Source organism: Rhododendron vialii, chromosome 10a (assembly GCF_030253575.1).
Source record: "Rhododendron vialii isolate Sample 1 chromosome 10a, ASM3025357v1".
NCBI classification, from domain to species: domain Eukaryota; kingdom Viridiplantae; phylum Streptophyta; class Magnoliopsida; order Ericales; family Ericaceae; genus Rhododendron; species Rhododendron vialii.
In genome coordinates this window covers 16,460,058-16,476,773 of record NC_080566.1, presented here as the reverse complement: position 1 = coordinate 16,476,773, position 16,716 = coordinate 16,460,058, and the positions used below count along the sequence as shown (strand labels likewise).

The 16,716-nt window shown below is 37.4% G+C and overlaps 1 pseudogene; it reads right to left on the bottom strand.

The window, feature by feature from the left end:
* Positions 1 to 1,803: 1,803 nt before the first annotated feature.
* On the bottom strand, positions 1,804 to 10,980 carry LOC131302951 (uncharacterized; annotated as a pseudogene).
* Positions 10,981 to 16,716: the final 5,736 nt, after the last annotated feature.

Sequence of the window (16,716 nt, the reverse complement as noted above, 5' to 3'; positions counted from 1 at the left end):
TTGGTGCGAGTCCTGTTAAATCCTTCACCACGACCAACGTCAATGGGTGTGTCTTCAACTTTGTTTGGTGCCATCGAACCAGGCAAAGCCTTGCTCTGATACTACTTGACGCAGCGGAATTCACGAGAGACTAGTTAGCATACTAGTTCAAACGAGATAAACAACTCGTCGTAACGAGCAAATCTTACGCACAAGAAAGAAAGAGAGAATCTCTGAATATTATTGATAAAAAGCTTTAAAAGTTGAATAATTGAATAGGTTACAACCCTTTTTATAAGACTCTAACCCTAGAAATCCTACAGTAAAAGAAATAATAAATCATGCCAAAAGAAGCGGCAATAAATAAAATATATTTCCTAATTAATTAAAATAAAATCATAATTCTTGTAGACCAAGAATCCTAATAAAGGTAGAAATCAAAATCAAACCGAATACGGAAAGTTAATAATTCTAACCTAAATGAAAATATTCTTAACCAAAATTTTATTCTAAAATAATAAAAATAAAATACAATAACTCTCAATTTTTGTCCTACATCAATCCTCCAAAGACGTTTTGATTAATAGGTTGGTTGTGGGCAAATCCTCAATGCGGTTCCTATCAACTTTGTGTTTAACAAGTTGACCATAGGCAAATCCCTTGGCGTGAGTCCTGTTAAATCCTTCCCTACGATCATTGTCAATAGGGTTTGTGTATCTTCCACGGACAAATGCCATTGAACCAAGAAAAAGTGTGGCTCTGATATCACTTGACGCAGTGAAATTCACAAGAGATTAGTTGCATACTAATCTAAACAAGATAAATGTTCGAGTCCACGAACGAGTTCTTGAGTCCATAAGAAGAAAGAGATAAACTCATAATTTTATTGATAAAAAGTTCAATAATTGAATAACTTACTCCCATATTTATACTAATAGAAGTCCTAACAATAAGGTAACTACTTAGAGTGGAGACCAAGCAAAACAATTACTTGGAAACCAAGACCATAATAAAAAGGAAAATAAAATCTCCAAAGAAATAACATCTCCAAGGGAATAATAAATCCTACAAAAACTAGAAATTAGAAAAATAAGACACGTGCAAAACAAGCAGCACAAATATAATTTCATAATAATATTGTTCCTAAATAAAGGTTTCCAAAATATAAAAATTCCTACGATCTTGTCCTATATCAAGATAGTATTGTCTTAGTCCTTTGCAAGTTGCATCTATGACTGCTACATAATCTACTTCGGCTTATGATAATGGATAGTCCTTTGCTTTAGAACTCCAATATATAATGTTTGGTCCAAGACATAATACATATCTAGAGGTGCTTTTGAGATCATGATCCAGTGAGCCTGCCCAATCACTATCTATGAAGCCAATAGGGCCGACCCAAGGGTTTTTAGTGCCCAAGGCCAATAAAAAAAAGTGTGCCCTTAAAGAGTTAATACTAAACAGTTTTACAGCAACAATCACAATACAAGAAAACCAAATCAATTATAAAGTTCTAGTAATCATTACATACAAACACAAAATATAAAGTCTCCAAATAGGCAAATACTTACATATTATCTCAAGAACGCTGGAGTGTCACTTGAATATTACTCGTTGTGCATTTCTAGAAGCAAAACTATCAATTAAATTTGTATAATCCACCTCTTTCACCAAGTCATTTTCAATTGATAACATGGCTAACCCATTTAGTCTTTCTTGTGACATGGATGATCAAAGGTAATTTTTGATCAACTTTAACTTTGAAAAGCTTCTTTCTCCTGTGGCAACACTAACCAGTATAGTCAAAATCACTCTATATGCATTTCATGCATTTGGGAAAGAGTCCGCCATAAATTTGAAAAAATTGAGCACTTCAATTGGTTTCTGCACTCCTCTTGGCAATACTTGTTTCAAGCATTTCAACTTCACAAACAAATCTCTCCCATCAATATCGGAAACCCCGCCATGCTTTAAAACTTCTTCAAGGTTGGTACAATGATTTTTCAAGCATTCATTACTCGAACTCGCCTTTTCCAAATCAAACAAGAATCCAAAATTTTTCTTATACACTTCAAATTGTTGGAACCTATCTTTGAAGGAAGAAAGAGGTTTATCCACAATTACCAAGAAGTAAATCACTTTCATTGATTCTTCAGCAGAGTGTGTCACCTCATCTGTAACATCTTCATCAAATTGCTTCTTTCTTTGAATGATGTGCTTTTCAACAAACTTAGGTTCAATCCCCATTTCATTCGCCATTTCGGTAGCATCAACCATTACCTCTGCAAAATCAACTTTTCTGTAGTTCTCAAAATAATCAATAAGGCCTTTTAACTTCTCGATAGCAAGGTCTATACGCATGTCTTCACTTTGAAGAAACTTGCTCACAATGTTAAAAGCAAACAACAACTTGTACCAAATAGCCATGGCAAACAAGAACTCAAAATTCTCAAGTACGTTCTTTGCAAGGGATATAGCTTCACTTTGTGTTATCGACTCTGTCGTGTCGTTCTCCAAGTCTACCAAAGCATCTCCTAGTTTTGAGGGATGATATCTTATCAGCTTGATGCTTTCAATATGACTTTCCCAACGTGTTTGTGACAATATCTTAAGCGTGAGACCCTTCACATTTTTCAAATTGTCTTTTAAAGTTGCCCGATTGAAGACGAAAACAACACATATAGACGTTGCACCACTCCGAAAAATGTTTTTGCTTTAGAACAAGAGTTGGTCATATCACAAAGAACAAGATTGAGACTATGGCAACCACATGGCGTATAGAATGCTCTTGGATTTACTTCAAGTACTCTTGTTTGCACACCCTTATTTTTCCCTTTCATGTTAGAGCCAGTATCATAACTTTGTCCCCTTAAGTCACCGATATCACGTTGAAGGCTAATTAATACTTCTTGAAGTGCACAAAATAGTCCCAATCACATCGTGTCGTCCACCTTCAAAAATTCTAAAAGAAACTTACTCACACTCACCTCTATTGGACTTGTTGAAATATCTACGCATCGTACGACAAGGGACATTTATTTTTCACGACTTACATTCAAGGTACAATCAAGTATAACTGAATAATATTTAGCATTTTTGATTGTTGCAATAATTTTACTCTTTACTTCCGTCGCTAATATTTGTATCAACTCGTTCTGAATTTTGTGACTGAAATAATGGTTATGAATCTCACCCTTTTCAATTCGCCTCAAGTGCTCTTGCATTATTAGATCAAATTTTTTCATCATTTGAATAAAACATAAAAAATTTCCATTATTCATTTGGTAAATCTTCTCATTTTCTCTACGAAATGGTAGATTATTCTGCGCAAGTGCTTCCATAAGAGCAATTTCCCTCAGTAATACCCCTCTCCATTGTTCCCTCTCTTTAATGACTCGTTCTTGAACATTTTGTCAATTGTTTGATTCTTCTAAAATCTTTTCTCCAACTCAATCCATTTGTTCATGCAAGTGAGGTGCTCCTAATTAGTTTCATGACCTTTAAGCCTATCACCAATATTTTTCCAGTCTTGAAATCCATCATTAGCCAATCGAGTCTTGTTTCCTTCATTCTTGAATAATTTGCAACAAAAGCAAAATACTTTATTCAAAGCCTCCGAGTATACTAGCCATTTTCTATCATGTGTTCTCTCCAGTGGGTAAATGGCAAATATAGTGCACAGAAGAGAAATGTCTACTCTTCTCATTGTCATCCTTAAGAAAGGCATCACCATTTCTTCTTACGAGACCTCTTTGAACCAATAAGTCCCTTAATTTTTGATCCATGTTATTCCAATTACATGGATCATCAATGTTCACAGGAGTGCATTCAACATTCAAGTCTTCATTTTGATTGACATCCCTCGAACTTTCATTACTGCTCTCATTGATAGGCTTCCTGACCCCCTAAATCCCCACATTCTTCTTCTACTTGTTCTTCATTCACCAAGTTTTCAGCGACATCAATCACCAAATTTTCGTGTTCTTCGACTGAGCTTTGTACATTTTCGTTACTTAAAAAGAACTTTTTAATAGCCCCTTTTGAAAATTTATTAATGCTTCTGTCTTTTGCTTCTTTATTCTTTTCTGATGATCAGATAGTTGACGTTTAGGCATGATGCACCTAAGTAAGAATTAAAAAAATAGGCTTACAACATTATTATTAATAATGCACTAACCCATAATCAGATAAATAAGATATTTTTAAATTTAAGCATACCAACCAATGACAACTAAATCAGCACAAAACTAAGCACCAATACGTACAAATCTAAACACCACCAGCTAGGGCTCTGCATAATAAGAGAATACTTACCGATTTGAAGCCTCGCAAGTCGCAAACGAATAAGAGATATAATTTAAGACTCCGCAGTGTGCATTATACTAGTATATATTGGTCCTGCAATTCAATTTCCAATAAGCTCAAATCAAGTGGAGAATAAAAAAAGCCCTAATATCACTATCACTACTCAACTGAACTTAATAAAAAAAAGCCCTAATATCACACAACGTGGCATGTGCAAAACAAACCCACAAAGGCACAAACTTTAGTCTGTAAATTTGTTTTACAGTAAAACATTTCCTAAGAATATCATTACAGGAGGGGTAGTCCTATGGTACACACCCCTTATTAGGGGGTGTACCGTATGGACCATGATTTTAAATCATTGGATTTCAAAGTGAATAATGTGGACCACCCATTTATTAAATCAATTGGTAAAATAAAAAAAGAGCTTAGCAGGTAACAAGTTGTTCTCTCCTCCTTGACTTTCTCTCCCTCTCCCTCATATGTAAAATACTACAAATTATATAATATAACCATTATTATTATGACAACACAAAAAATTGGCACTTTCTTACCACAATGTATCGTACCAAAAAAATCAATCAAAAGATACTAGATACAAGACCAAAATATGTCGTAGCACAATCAACAATTATTATACCCAAGCAAGATACATGTCTAAAATATCACAAATTAAATATCGTATAACTTGACATCCTAACAGCCCTAATCGATCATTCTAAAAGTACACTCACTAACGACATTTAGATTGTACATTCAATTTATATTTGATATGAAACCTAGTCCTCTGTTGTAGTTGAATATAAGGTAGCCATGCAACCGTGACACAATAATAATAATTAAATTCGTTGAATTTTTAATGTTTGTTGATTAAGTCACCTACGTAAATTTTTGCCTCGATCAGGTTTAGGAAACTCTATCATCAGCACGCAGATTGAATAATAGAATGATAATTTTCATCCAATTAAGTGTCTAGCTATAAGCCATCAACTTCATTCTTGGTACGAATGACCTAATTAATATCATGTAAATTGTAAAAGATAGACGATTTCAATAAAATAAAATAAAAAACACCTTACATGGGGCTCAAATGGTGCATTATTAGATTTTAATGTTGTATTGAAATTGAATGACGAGATTTGTTGAAGTATGAAACATCAAGGACTAACTATGTAATTTATCCTAAAAAATAACCACATTCTTTTAAAAAAAAATAGGAATGAAAGGTGTAAGACTTGAACCCCAAATCTTTTAGATAAATGTCCAAACTCCGACACCTTATCACTATGGTACACAATTGAGAAATTGTAATTTTAAAGGCTATTAATTATATAATGCTTTCTTGTATGTAGGGACCCTTGTAACGACTTTGATTTTTAGTAAATAAAATCTCGTTTGATATTTGAATTATATTTTTACTTTTTTTTTCTTTTGATAATTTGTTATAATTAGATTTTAGTCCTTTGAAATTTCATTTCTTGATTCAAAACCCTGCATGGTTAGTATAATTAGTTTCTAACCGGTTAGTTGGAGAAACCAAACTACCTAGTTCCTTTCTCTTTCATCTTTTGGTTAGTAACCGCTAGGGAAACTTATAACCATTGGGTAATAGAGTTTTAATGGCCAATAAAGTTTTGATGTGATAAGTCAAGAAAAAAATCTTGGGTCATGTCATGTCAACCTTACTTTTTCTTTACCCTTTGGTCCATAATTGTTAGGGGAGATATTACCCATTGGATAATAGCAACTAGTCTAATAATATATATATATATATATATATATATATATATATGTGTGTGTGTGTGTGTGTGTGTGTGTGTGTGTGTGACAAGACTAGTCACATGGAAATCTAGCCACATGGGAATCTTGTACCATGGAAATCTTGTACCTTGTTTCTAAGAAGTCAACCTTGTCATTTCAACCTTTCATGTCAATCTTACTTTTTCTTTACCGATTGGGTAACAAATGTTAGAGGAATTATTATCCCTTGGTTAATAGAGATTAGACTTGCCAAGTGTATATACATATATATACAACTTGATAAGACAAGATATACCTAGGGTTATAGCTTTAAGCCTATTTATACTAGAGTTACTTTCCTATATATATATATATGCAAGAGAGAGAGAGAGAGAGAGAGAGAGAGAGGTGGAGTGTGTGCTTGTGTTTTGTTCTCTTTCACAAGCTACTTAATAGCCCTAAGCCTATTTACTACATGCCAACCCATTAGTAGTCTTCCTAAGTACATCTTAACCTTTGATTTTGTTCTTTCTTGCAAGCAACCTCTTTTTAGAACAAGACTAGTCAAAAATCCTTCATGATGGCCTAAGATTTGGCCTATAAATGGAAGTGACAAGTGAGGGAAGGCTATGGATTGATTGAAGGACTTGAAATGACAAGTCCATGGAGCAAATCCATGGGAGGAATGGAGAGAGAGAGGGCCGGCCATGAGAGGAGGAGAGAGAGCCAAAATTTTGGCTATAAATAGGACCACCCTCATGCCATTCAACTCACACCTTCACCTAGCAACTTCTCTCTTTAAGAAAGCTTGTGTTCTTATTTCTTCTTGCTTAGTTTTTTCTTGTTCTTGAAGTTCTTCCTAAGTTCTTCAAGATACTCATCCCAAAACACCTTTTCAATCCAAAAAGTTCAAGTAGTTTTAGTCACAAAGTAGTTTCGAGAGAAACCTTTCTCTTTCGAAGCTACCGGAAGCCAACCGTAAGAAGTTACTCTGCCCAAACACCAACCAACTTTCCGTAGTTGTCAACTACCGCCAAGAAGAAAGGTAGAATCCCTTGTCCCCTAACTCAATGTATAGCGTAGAATCGAATATTGGAAAGTAGTATGTCTTTACTCTTTAGTTCAAAGTATAACATGAAATATTTTTAAGTAGATAAGGTTATCTATCGCTTTTAAATGTTTGAAATGCATGATAGTGAATAAACTCGTTTCGCTAATGGTAGTATGAACATGTTAGAATAATCGACTTCTACTCTAATAAACATGTGTTGTTTTGAATTTCCCACAAAGGTAGAAAGAACGGTTTTTCAAAATATAAAACTTTATCGTTGATAGAAGTATTCGTATTTTGATCTTTAGATGATTATGAGCATGAGTTATGAATTGTTTGTATTACTTATCTTGTTGTAAAGTATAAGTGATTTTCACTCCAAAGGCGTCCGTACATGTGGCGTTATGCTTTAAGTTGTGATATGAGCATGATAAAATAATACAGAGTTGGATGATCTTGCTAGCTTAGTTTCAAGATTACAATGAATGGTTTATAATGTCGTATGAGTTTAGTTTCAAGATTACAATGAATGGTTTATGATGTCGTATGTGAAAAGTCCTACCGCGGAGTCTATGCATGAAAATGAGACACAGAAATCGAGAAAGTTAGAAACATGACACCTAGCGTATGGTTAATGAAAAGGCGTGTTTTGGAAAGGTGAAATATTTTGAAAACCGCAATGTGGCCGGGCGTGGTAGCCAATTATGTGGTGTGTGTTTTGTGTACCAATGGGAACCCGGTGCGGCGGAACCATTGTGAGGATACTCGGGAGACCGGAACGGCGGAACCGAGGTTGGGTGTGTGGCTTGGTTATCCGCAGAGAGGAGCCAATGCAAGTGTGCCAATGGGAACTCGGTGCGGCGGAACCATTGTGAGGACATACTCGGGAGACCAAAACGGCCGAACTGAGGTTAGGTGTGTTAAAAATAATTTTGGAAATGTTAATGTGGTTATGAAATGTGAAAAATGGTGACACGGTCTACGAGGAGTCGCGTAGGAGAAACTCGGAAAATAATGGACACCAACGTTAGTTTGGATAATGAACGAGGATGTGTTTTTGTTAACCATTTTGTCAAATATGTATGAACTATGTGAAAATCATTAAATTTATGATCGATTGTTTGTAAGTTAAGGGTTAGTGGGTATGGGTTGATCTATTGAGTTTTTGTAGCTCACGGTGTTACCTTTGGTGATCCTGACATATTATATTGGTGGCGACGCCGGTATAATGTGTCAGATCTTATAGACGAATAGGGTAAACTCTACACCTTGGAGGCCATTGGAACCGAAGAGCTAGCCAGGATGGAGGAAGAAGCAGAGCAGTAGATAGGAACCTTAATTCCCTCCCTTATTTGAATAAAAGTACTTTTGTAAGGTTTATGATGTAATATTGAGCTAGACTCCATTAATTTTTCAATGAAATTTCCTATTTAACGTTCCCAAAATCCGGAGCTTTACAGCCCTATTTTCCGGCTGAAAATTTGAGAAGATAGTGGCCTCAAATGCCTCCGTCCTAGTGCTGGGCCTGCACTTGTAGATCATATTATAGCCTATGTCATTGGTGTAAATCAATATGTCGACTATAATAATTTTTTTTGAAAGAAAGTACAATGACAATAAATTTACAAAATTATTTAGATTGTACTTCCACGATCTAGTTCCAGAGACTACTATTAAATTTGGATTGGTATGCATAGGGTGAAGGTTTGGCACCGATCCACGTGCCAAATATATAGCGTCAATTGTTAAGTTTACCGTCCTTAATATTGATAAGATTGGGTAATGCTACTTTATGATTTTATTATAACAATTATGGTTATATTATTTAATTATCGTATGGTATTTTGCAGATTATATTTATTGTTAACTAACCAAACCAAATCAAATCGAGTCTTATGTCCCAATCACTTGGGATTGGCTACATGAATTCGTTTCCTCAATTGAGCTCTGTCAAGGGCCATTTGTTCATACAGACCCATTATACTCATATCTTTGCGCACTATATCTTCTAATGTCAATTTAGTTCTACCTCTCCCCGTAACATTGCTACCTAGAGCTATCCTATCTGCTCTCTTAACTATTGCATCTTCTGGTCTACGGTAGATATGCCTAAACCACCTTAGACTATTTTCCCTTAACTTCTCCTCTATAGGTGCTACACCTACCATTTCACAAATAGGTTCATTTCTAATCTTGTCTCGTCCAATCTTACCACACATCCACTTCAACATTCTTATTTTCGATACACTCATCTTGCTCACATGTTGTTTCTTAATATGCCAATATTGTGTCCCATAAAGTATCGCTGGTCTTATGGCAGTTCCATAGAATTTTTCCTTCAATTTTGTGGGTACCCTCTTGTCACAAAGTACACCAGTAGCGCTTCTCCACTTGAGCCACCCCACTTTCATCTCTACTAATAATTGAGCCTAAATACCTAAAATGATCACTCTTTGGTATCTCTTGGTCTTGGATCATCACTCTTTCTTCATGTGCACTTTGGTGCCACTAAACTTGCACACCATATACTCAGTTTTACTCCTACTTATCTGAAAACCATTTGACTCTAATGCTTCCCTCCAAATTTCTAGTGTTGTATTAACACCTTTAACGGTTTCATCTATGAGAACAATGTCATCTGCAAATATCATACACCATGAAATATCCTTTTGAAGTTGTCTAATCAATTCATCTATAACTAAGGCAAAGAGGTACGGCTCATGGCTGACCCTTGATGCAATCCTATGGTGATTGAAAATTCATTTGTTTCCCCTACTGGTGATCTAATGGTAGTGACGGCACATTCATACATGTCTCTAATCACCTTGATATACCCTTTGGTCACTCATTTTCTCTCCAGAACCCACCATATGATGTCCCTAGGCACCTGATCATAAGCCTTTTCTAAGTCTATGAAAACCATATAGAGATCCTTCTTTTTTGCTCTGTGTTGTTCTACCAATCTCCTTAACAGGTAGATAGCTTTCATGGTTGATCTTCCTGGCATGAACCCAAACTATTTCTCTGACACCGTAGTCACCATCCTCAAGTGATGCTCAATAACTCTTTCCCACAACTTCATCGTATAACTCATCAATTTTAATACCTCTATAGTTGTTGCAGCTTTGAATATCCCCTTTATTCTTATAGATAAGTACTAAAGTGCTTCTTCTCCATTCGTCGGGCATCTTCCTAGTCATAATAATCTTGTTGAACAACTTCGTCAACCAAGTTACCCCCAAGTCACCTAGACTTTTCCACACTTCAATAGGGATACCATTTGGTCCTAGGTCCTTACTCGGTTTCATCATTTTCAAAGCTTTAACCACTTCAAACTTTTGTATTCTCCGATAAAACTCATATTTTATGTTCTTGCCAGGTACATACACTTCCTCCCCATCAAAGCCTCCTTCATGTTTCTCGTTTAACAACTTATCGAAATACGACTTCCATCTATCCTTGATCGCCTCATCTTTCACCAACACCACCGAATCAATACATTTTATACACTTAACTTGAGAAACGTTTCTAACTTTCCTTTCTCGTAGCTTAGCAAGTTTATAAATAATCTTTTATCCATCTTTACTATTGAGTCTACCGTAGAAATTCTCATAGGCTTTCAACTTAGCATCTCTAACTGCTTTTTTAGCTTCCTTGCTAGCTTGCTTATAACTCTGAAAATTTTTCAAATTCTGGTACTTTTGCCACTTTTTAAAGCCCTCATTCTTTGTTTTTATCATGGTTTGAACCTCGTCATTTCACCACCATGTCTCCTTAGAAATTGGACATTTTCCCTTCAACTCGCCAAGAACTTCTTTCGATATTCTTCTAATACCGTCAGCTATCGTATTCCACATATTGTCACTATCGCCTAATTCCACTGCCCACCATACTTCTTGAGACATTTTTTCCTTAAATACCTCTAATTTCTCCCCTCTTAGGCCCCACCATTTAGTCCGTGGGCATCTAGTTTCCTTTTTCCTTCTATTATTCCCCTTGAGACAAATATATACCAAAAGTCTATGTTGTGCCACTAGACACTCTCGGGGAATAACCTTATAGTCCTTACATGTCAAGCGGTCTGCACCTCTAGCAAGAAAACGTCAATTTATGATATTGTCATAACAATTGTGGTTTGTTATATAATTTGTGGTATTTACATATATTTTCTTTTGATACGACACGTTGTGATAAGAAAATGACAATTTTAGGTGTTGTCATAACAATTGTGGTTATTTTATAAAACTTGTGATATTTTACAAATATTTTTGGCTTGGGTATAGCAATTGTTGATTCTGGTACGACAATTTTTAATTTTATTACGGAATATCATACGAGTCAAAGAATTTTTGGTACGACTCATTGTGGTAAGATAATGCCAATTTATGATGTTATCATAACATTTATGGGTAGCATTATTTAATTTTTGATATTGTATGCATATAATTGGTTGAGATACAAGTATTATGGATTTTGGTACGAATAATTATGGTTACATAATAACAATATTTTTTAATTATGATTAACCTACTAATGACCTATTCAATAGGTAAATTTTAAAGTACAAGTCGTAACTAGCATCATAAATATGCATTAGAAAATCAAAAATTGGCATAATGAAATCACAAATTGTCGTAATTTAGGCATACGGTATACCCTGTTTACCATAACTTTCCCTTACAGGAGTAGTAATAGTAGTTCATAACATTCACTACGACCCAAAAACCTCAAACAATAAAAACAGAGGAAAACAAAGAGGGAAAGAGGGGTCGTATTACAGGATGATTAATTCCTTACCAGTTTTTGATGGGGAACAGTTGAAGAGTGAACTATCTTGAAGAGAGAAGTAAGCACGGAAAGAAGCAGAAATCCTAAAAAAAATTACCTCGAAGTCTCGAACATAGTGCCCTTCCCAACAGACGTGAGAGAATCGATCGTCTTCAATTTTAGAGCAAAACGTGAGAGAATCGATCGTCCGTTCGTTCGAATCGTTCGTTTTTCATTTTTTCTTCGTTTATAGGAGTATTTTTTTTGTTTGACGGTGAGATTCTTAGAGAAAGGGTTTGAATTAAAGACCATTTAGATCTCTTATTTACAAAAAGGCCACCGAGCATTTTTTGGGCTCTTACTGGATCCGTGTGGGCCACAGCAGGTTTTTAATTGGAATGGGCCCTTTTTTTTTTTTTTGTTTTCCTTCTCTAGGGCCAAAAAAGACTTCTACTCAAGCCCAAATAAAAAAATTAGTGGAGTGCCTCTAAAATTTGGCTTTTTCGGGATGCCCAAGGCCCAAGCCTCTTGGGGTTGGGCCGGCCCTGGAAGCCAATAAGCTTGTTGTCCATTGCCTATAAAATAAAATAATAGATAATTAGAGGCCGGTCCTCCTTTCTAGCCTCGGAATGATCCCAACCCTGAAATATTTTCCCGAAGCTGAATGGCTCTGGTATGTTGGGTGATGGACGTTTTTGCCTTTTCCGGGTTTACTATATATAGGCTTGTTTTCAAAAGAATATTGGCGGAGAGAGAAGACAGATAAAGAGAGAAAGAGAGCGCGATCGCGATCGCAATTGTAACGCCCCGAATTTTGGGTACATTAATGAGGCATTTATTATATAATAAAGAGAGTCTGGCTCATTATTACATCATAAATACATCATAAGGAAAGGGTACATTTATTCAACAAGGAAGGAAACTAGGGTTCCTAATACTACTCTACTTGCTCTTCCATCCTAGCAAGCTCCTTTGCTCCAAAAGCTTCCACGATGTACATCTTACCCTCTTCGTCTAAGAAGTCTGACACATTATACCGGCGTTGCCACCCATATAATATGTCAGGGTCACCATAAAGGCAACACCATGAGCTACAACGCTCAATCGGAAATCCTTACCCACCAACCTTAACTTACAAGTAAGGTTACAATAAAACATCGATTTCCACATGATACGTATAAACACAGCTAACAATGACACATCCACATTCGTCAATCATCTATCGTAGGTGTCCATAATTCTCTTTGTTTCTCCTACGCGACTCACCGTAGACCGTGTCAACACTTTTACATTTCAAATCAACCTTTCAAAAATCATTTGCATTGGCTCCATACCGCGGATAACCAAGCCACAACCTTTCAAATCATTTGCATTGGCTCCGTACCGCGGATAACCAAGCTACACACCCAACCTCGGTTCCGCCGTTCCGGGTTCCCGAGTATCCTCACAATGGTTCCGCCGCACCGGGTTCCCATTGGCACACAAAACTTGCATTGGCTCCTCTCCGCGGATAACCAAGCCATATTACCAATGAGGCTACCACGTCCGGCCGCATTGGCAATCTTCACAATGGGCTACCAAGTCCGGCCACATTGTGGTTTTCACAATCCACGCAATGGGTTACCAAGTCCGGCCACGTTGCGGTTTTCACAATCCACGCAATGGGCTACTAAGTCCGGCCACATTACGAGTTTTCATACACACAACGGGCTACCAAGTCCGGCCACGTTGCGGTTTTCACAATCCACACGATGGGTTACCACGTCCGGCCACATTGCGGATTTTCATACACACAATGGGCTACCAAGTTCGGCCACATTGCGGTTTCAAAACACATCTCATCATTATCCACACCCTAGGTGTCATGTTTCTATTTTCTCGGTTCCCGTGTCTCATTTTCATGCAAAGACTCCGCGGTAGGACAAAAGTAAGCATGAAACATACTAACAAGATCATCCAATTCTATACTACACATCATGCTAAGTCACCATTTATAGCATAACGCCACATGTACGGACGCCTTTGGAGTGTATCACTTATGCTTTATTCAAAGCACAACGCCACATGTACGGACGCCTTTGGAGTGAAATCACTTATGCTTTATCACATACCACAAGTAATACAAGCAACTCATATATGCATACTCATAACCATCTTAAAGATCAAAATACGAATGCTTAAAGTAAATAGGTAAAGATACACTTCATATAATTCGGAGTAGTAGATAGAGAGAATCTACCATTCTTTCTTAGCGGTTCAAAATAACAACGTTATACTTGAGTAAGTAAGTAAATAGGAAGTAAGTAAGGATTTCCTTACCGTTCTTCTAGGCGGTAGTAACGGCTTACGGACGGTAATCGGCGGTCGGACGGAGTAACTTCCTACGGTGGTCTCCGGTAGCTTCGAAAGAGAAAGGTTTCTCTCGAAACCTAATCTTGACTAAACTACTCTACTTTATGGATCGAAGGGTGGTCGGGTGGCAGTTTAGTGGCGGTCTTGGATGAGTTTCTTGAAGAACTCAAGAACAACTCAAGAACAAGAAGAACAAAGAAAGAACACAAATTTTTCTAGAGAGAGAAGTTGCTAGGTGAAGGTGTGAGTTGAAATGCTTGGAATGGGGTCCTATTTATAGGCAAAACTTTGGCCCTCTCCTCTCTCTCAAGGCCGGCCCACCCACCCCCCCCCCCTCTCCATAGCTCACAATTTTGATACTTGTCAAGCACTCATGGAAGGTCAAAGTCTAAATGGTAGGCTTGCATGGCTAGGTTAGGCTAAATGGTAGGCTTGCATGGCTAGTTTTGTACCAAGGATGGGATTTATGGAAGATTTGTTTGGGAAGAAGGAGACAATGGTACAAGATTTGGTTTCAAACAAATCATAGACGTACAATGGAGAGTTAGTTTTGGCTAGGAAGAAGATTCACCAAGGATTTGAAAAGATGAGAAAGATCAATGGAAGTACAACAAAATCTCTACCTCTCTCTCTCTCTCGGCCCATCTCTCTCTCTCGGCCCATCTCTCTCTCTCTCTCTCTCTCTCTCTCTCTCTCGTACATACATACATACATACATATATATATATACATACATACATATATATATATATATATATATATATATATATATATATATATATATATATATAAATGCAAGAAAGAATAAGAAAGGTACAAAGTATGTAGGGGGATGAAAACAATTGATGGCTCGGTTCAACTGGATTGCAACGGCTTATTCGTGCCTCTTCACCGGAACCCTAGCTCGACGTCTGAACCCTAATCTGCAAAATAGACAGGGGGTGAGTGCACCTTTGCCTCTCGTGGCAAAGGCCCTCCGATGCCTTTGTTAGTATCACGTACTAAGAACAAAAACCCTAATTATCAGTAGGAAAGCAATAATAATGCAGTCTATTGCGTACCTCTTTCCTCTAGGTTCACCTCATATTTATAGATCTCGTGTATGCTTGTTTCCCAAGCATCCCTGTTTCCATAGGACTCCCAACTCGTATAGGAAACCAAGGATATCAAGGACTCTCGTTTCCTTTATCAGTTTTATGGAAAAGAGTCCTTTTTAGGATTCCTTTCCTTTACTGGCCGAACATCCCATTCTCATTGGGTATCTTTCTCAGATCCTTTATTCATGGGATCTTATTCCTTTAATGGAATAACAACACTCTGGATTCTTCCAGAATGTTCCCCTTTCAACAATTAATTTGGGGTTGTTTCCTTGTTTGGCAATCTCGTTGCCGATCAGGCTGCCTGGACCAATGACTTCATATGTAATCTGGTCCAAGCAGTAATAAGAATGTCACTATGTGCCGAACAGCTTAGTTTCACGCCACTGGCTTCACTTGCCATTGACCTTTAACTAGTCGAACAGACTTCACAGATCAATGACTTTCCATGCTACTGATCCGTACTTCCGTTCACCATACTGCCCGGCGATGAATCCCGTCGTATTCACCTTGCACTCCTAAACATCACGTGTTCGGCGACTAAATGTCTCTGCTCGGGAACACCTCCCTACAATTGCTCCCCAGCTTCATGTATTTACCACTGTTCGGGGGCAATATATGACGCTTTTAGAAACAGAATTTTTACTACGACCAGACTCTTCTGATCCCATGCAGCCATAATTTCAATATCTCATTGATGTATTTTGGCGCCTCCGTCACTATACCATCTCGAGGTAATGACTCCACGTGGTGCTCATCGTACGCTTTTCATTTAATGTGATCTGCCACTCTGTTCAAACGACGTCAATACGCCGTTTAGTTAGAACCCTTTTCCCCGTTACTTTTCCTGTAACGGCGTAAGAGGGGACGCTTCGTCTCCGTTTCTCCCTCTTAAACCCCAAAAAAGGGGTCATTTGGGTTTTTACCCAAAAACACTCGAACTTTCTTTGAGACTTTCCCTCTAAGCTTTTCTGCCATCGCCGCCTTCTGAAAACCCGATCGCGTTTCAGGAAATCGTCACGGTTCCCTTGTAAGATTCTCGTTCTTAACTCTATTTTCTCTGCTTAGGTTTTCCATCTGAGATTTCATTCTCGAATTTGTAGATCACTTCTAGGGTTTCAGTCTCGTCCAGTCGTATTTTTATACTTCCTTCGAGTATATCCATGGTGGATGAACACGATAACCTTCCTAAACCCGGTAAATTTAGGAAATTATGCGAGACCCCTTCTGCCATGACAGCATTTAGGAGGGATTACAACGTTCCAGAAAATGTTGGTCTCGAACTCGCCCCTCTAGGGGCAGATAGGGACGGTGGCTCTTGGGATAGAATGTGTATCCCAATCGTAGCCATCGTCGAAGGCGGGGTCCGTTTCCCCCTTCATCCACTCCTTCGTCAAATCCTGAGTTGGTACCGTCTCACTCCAA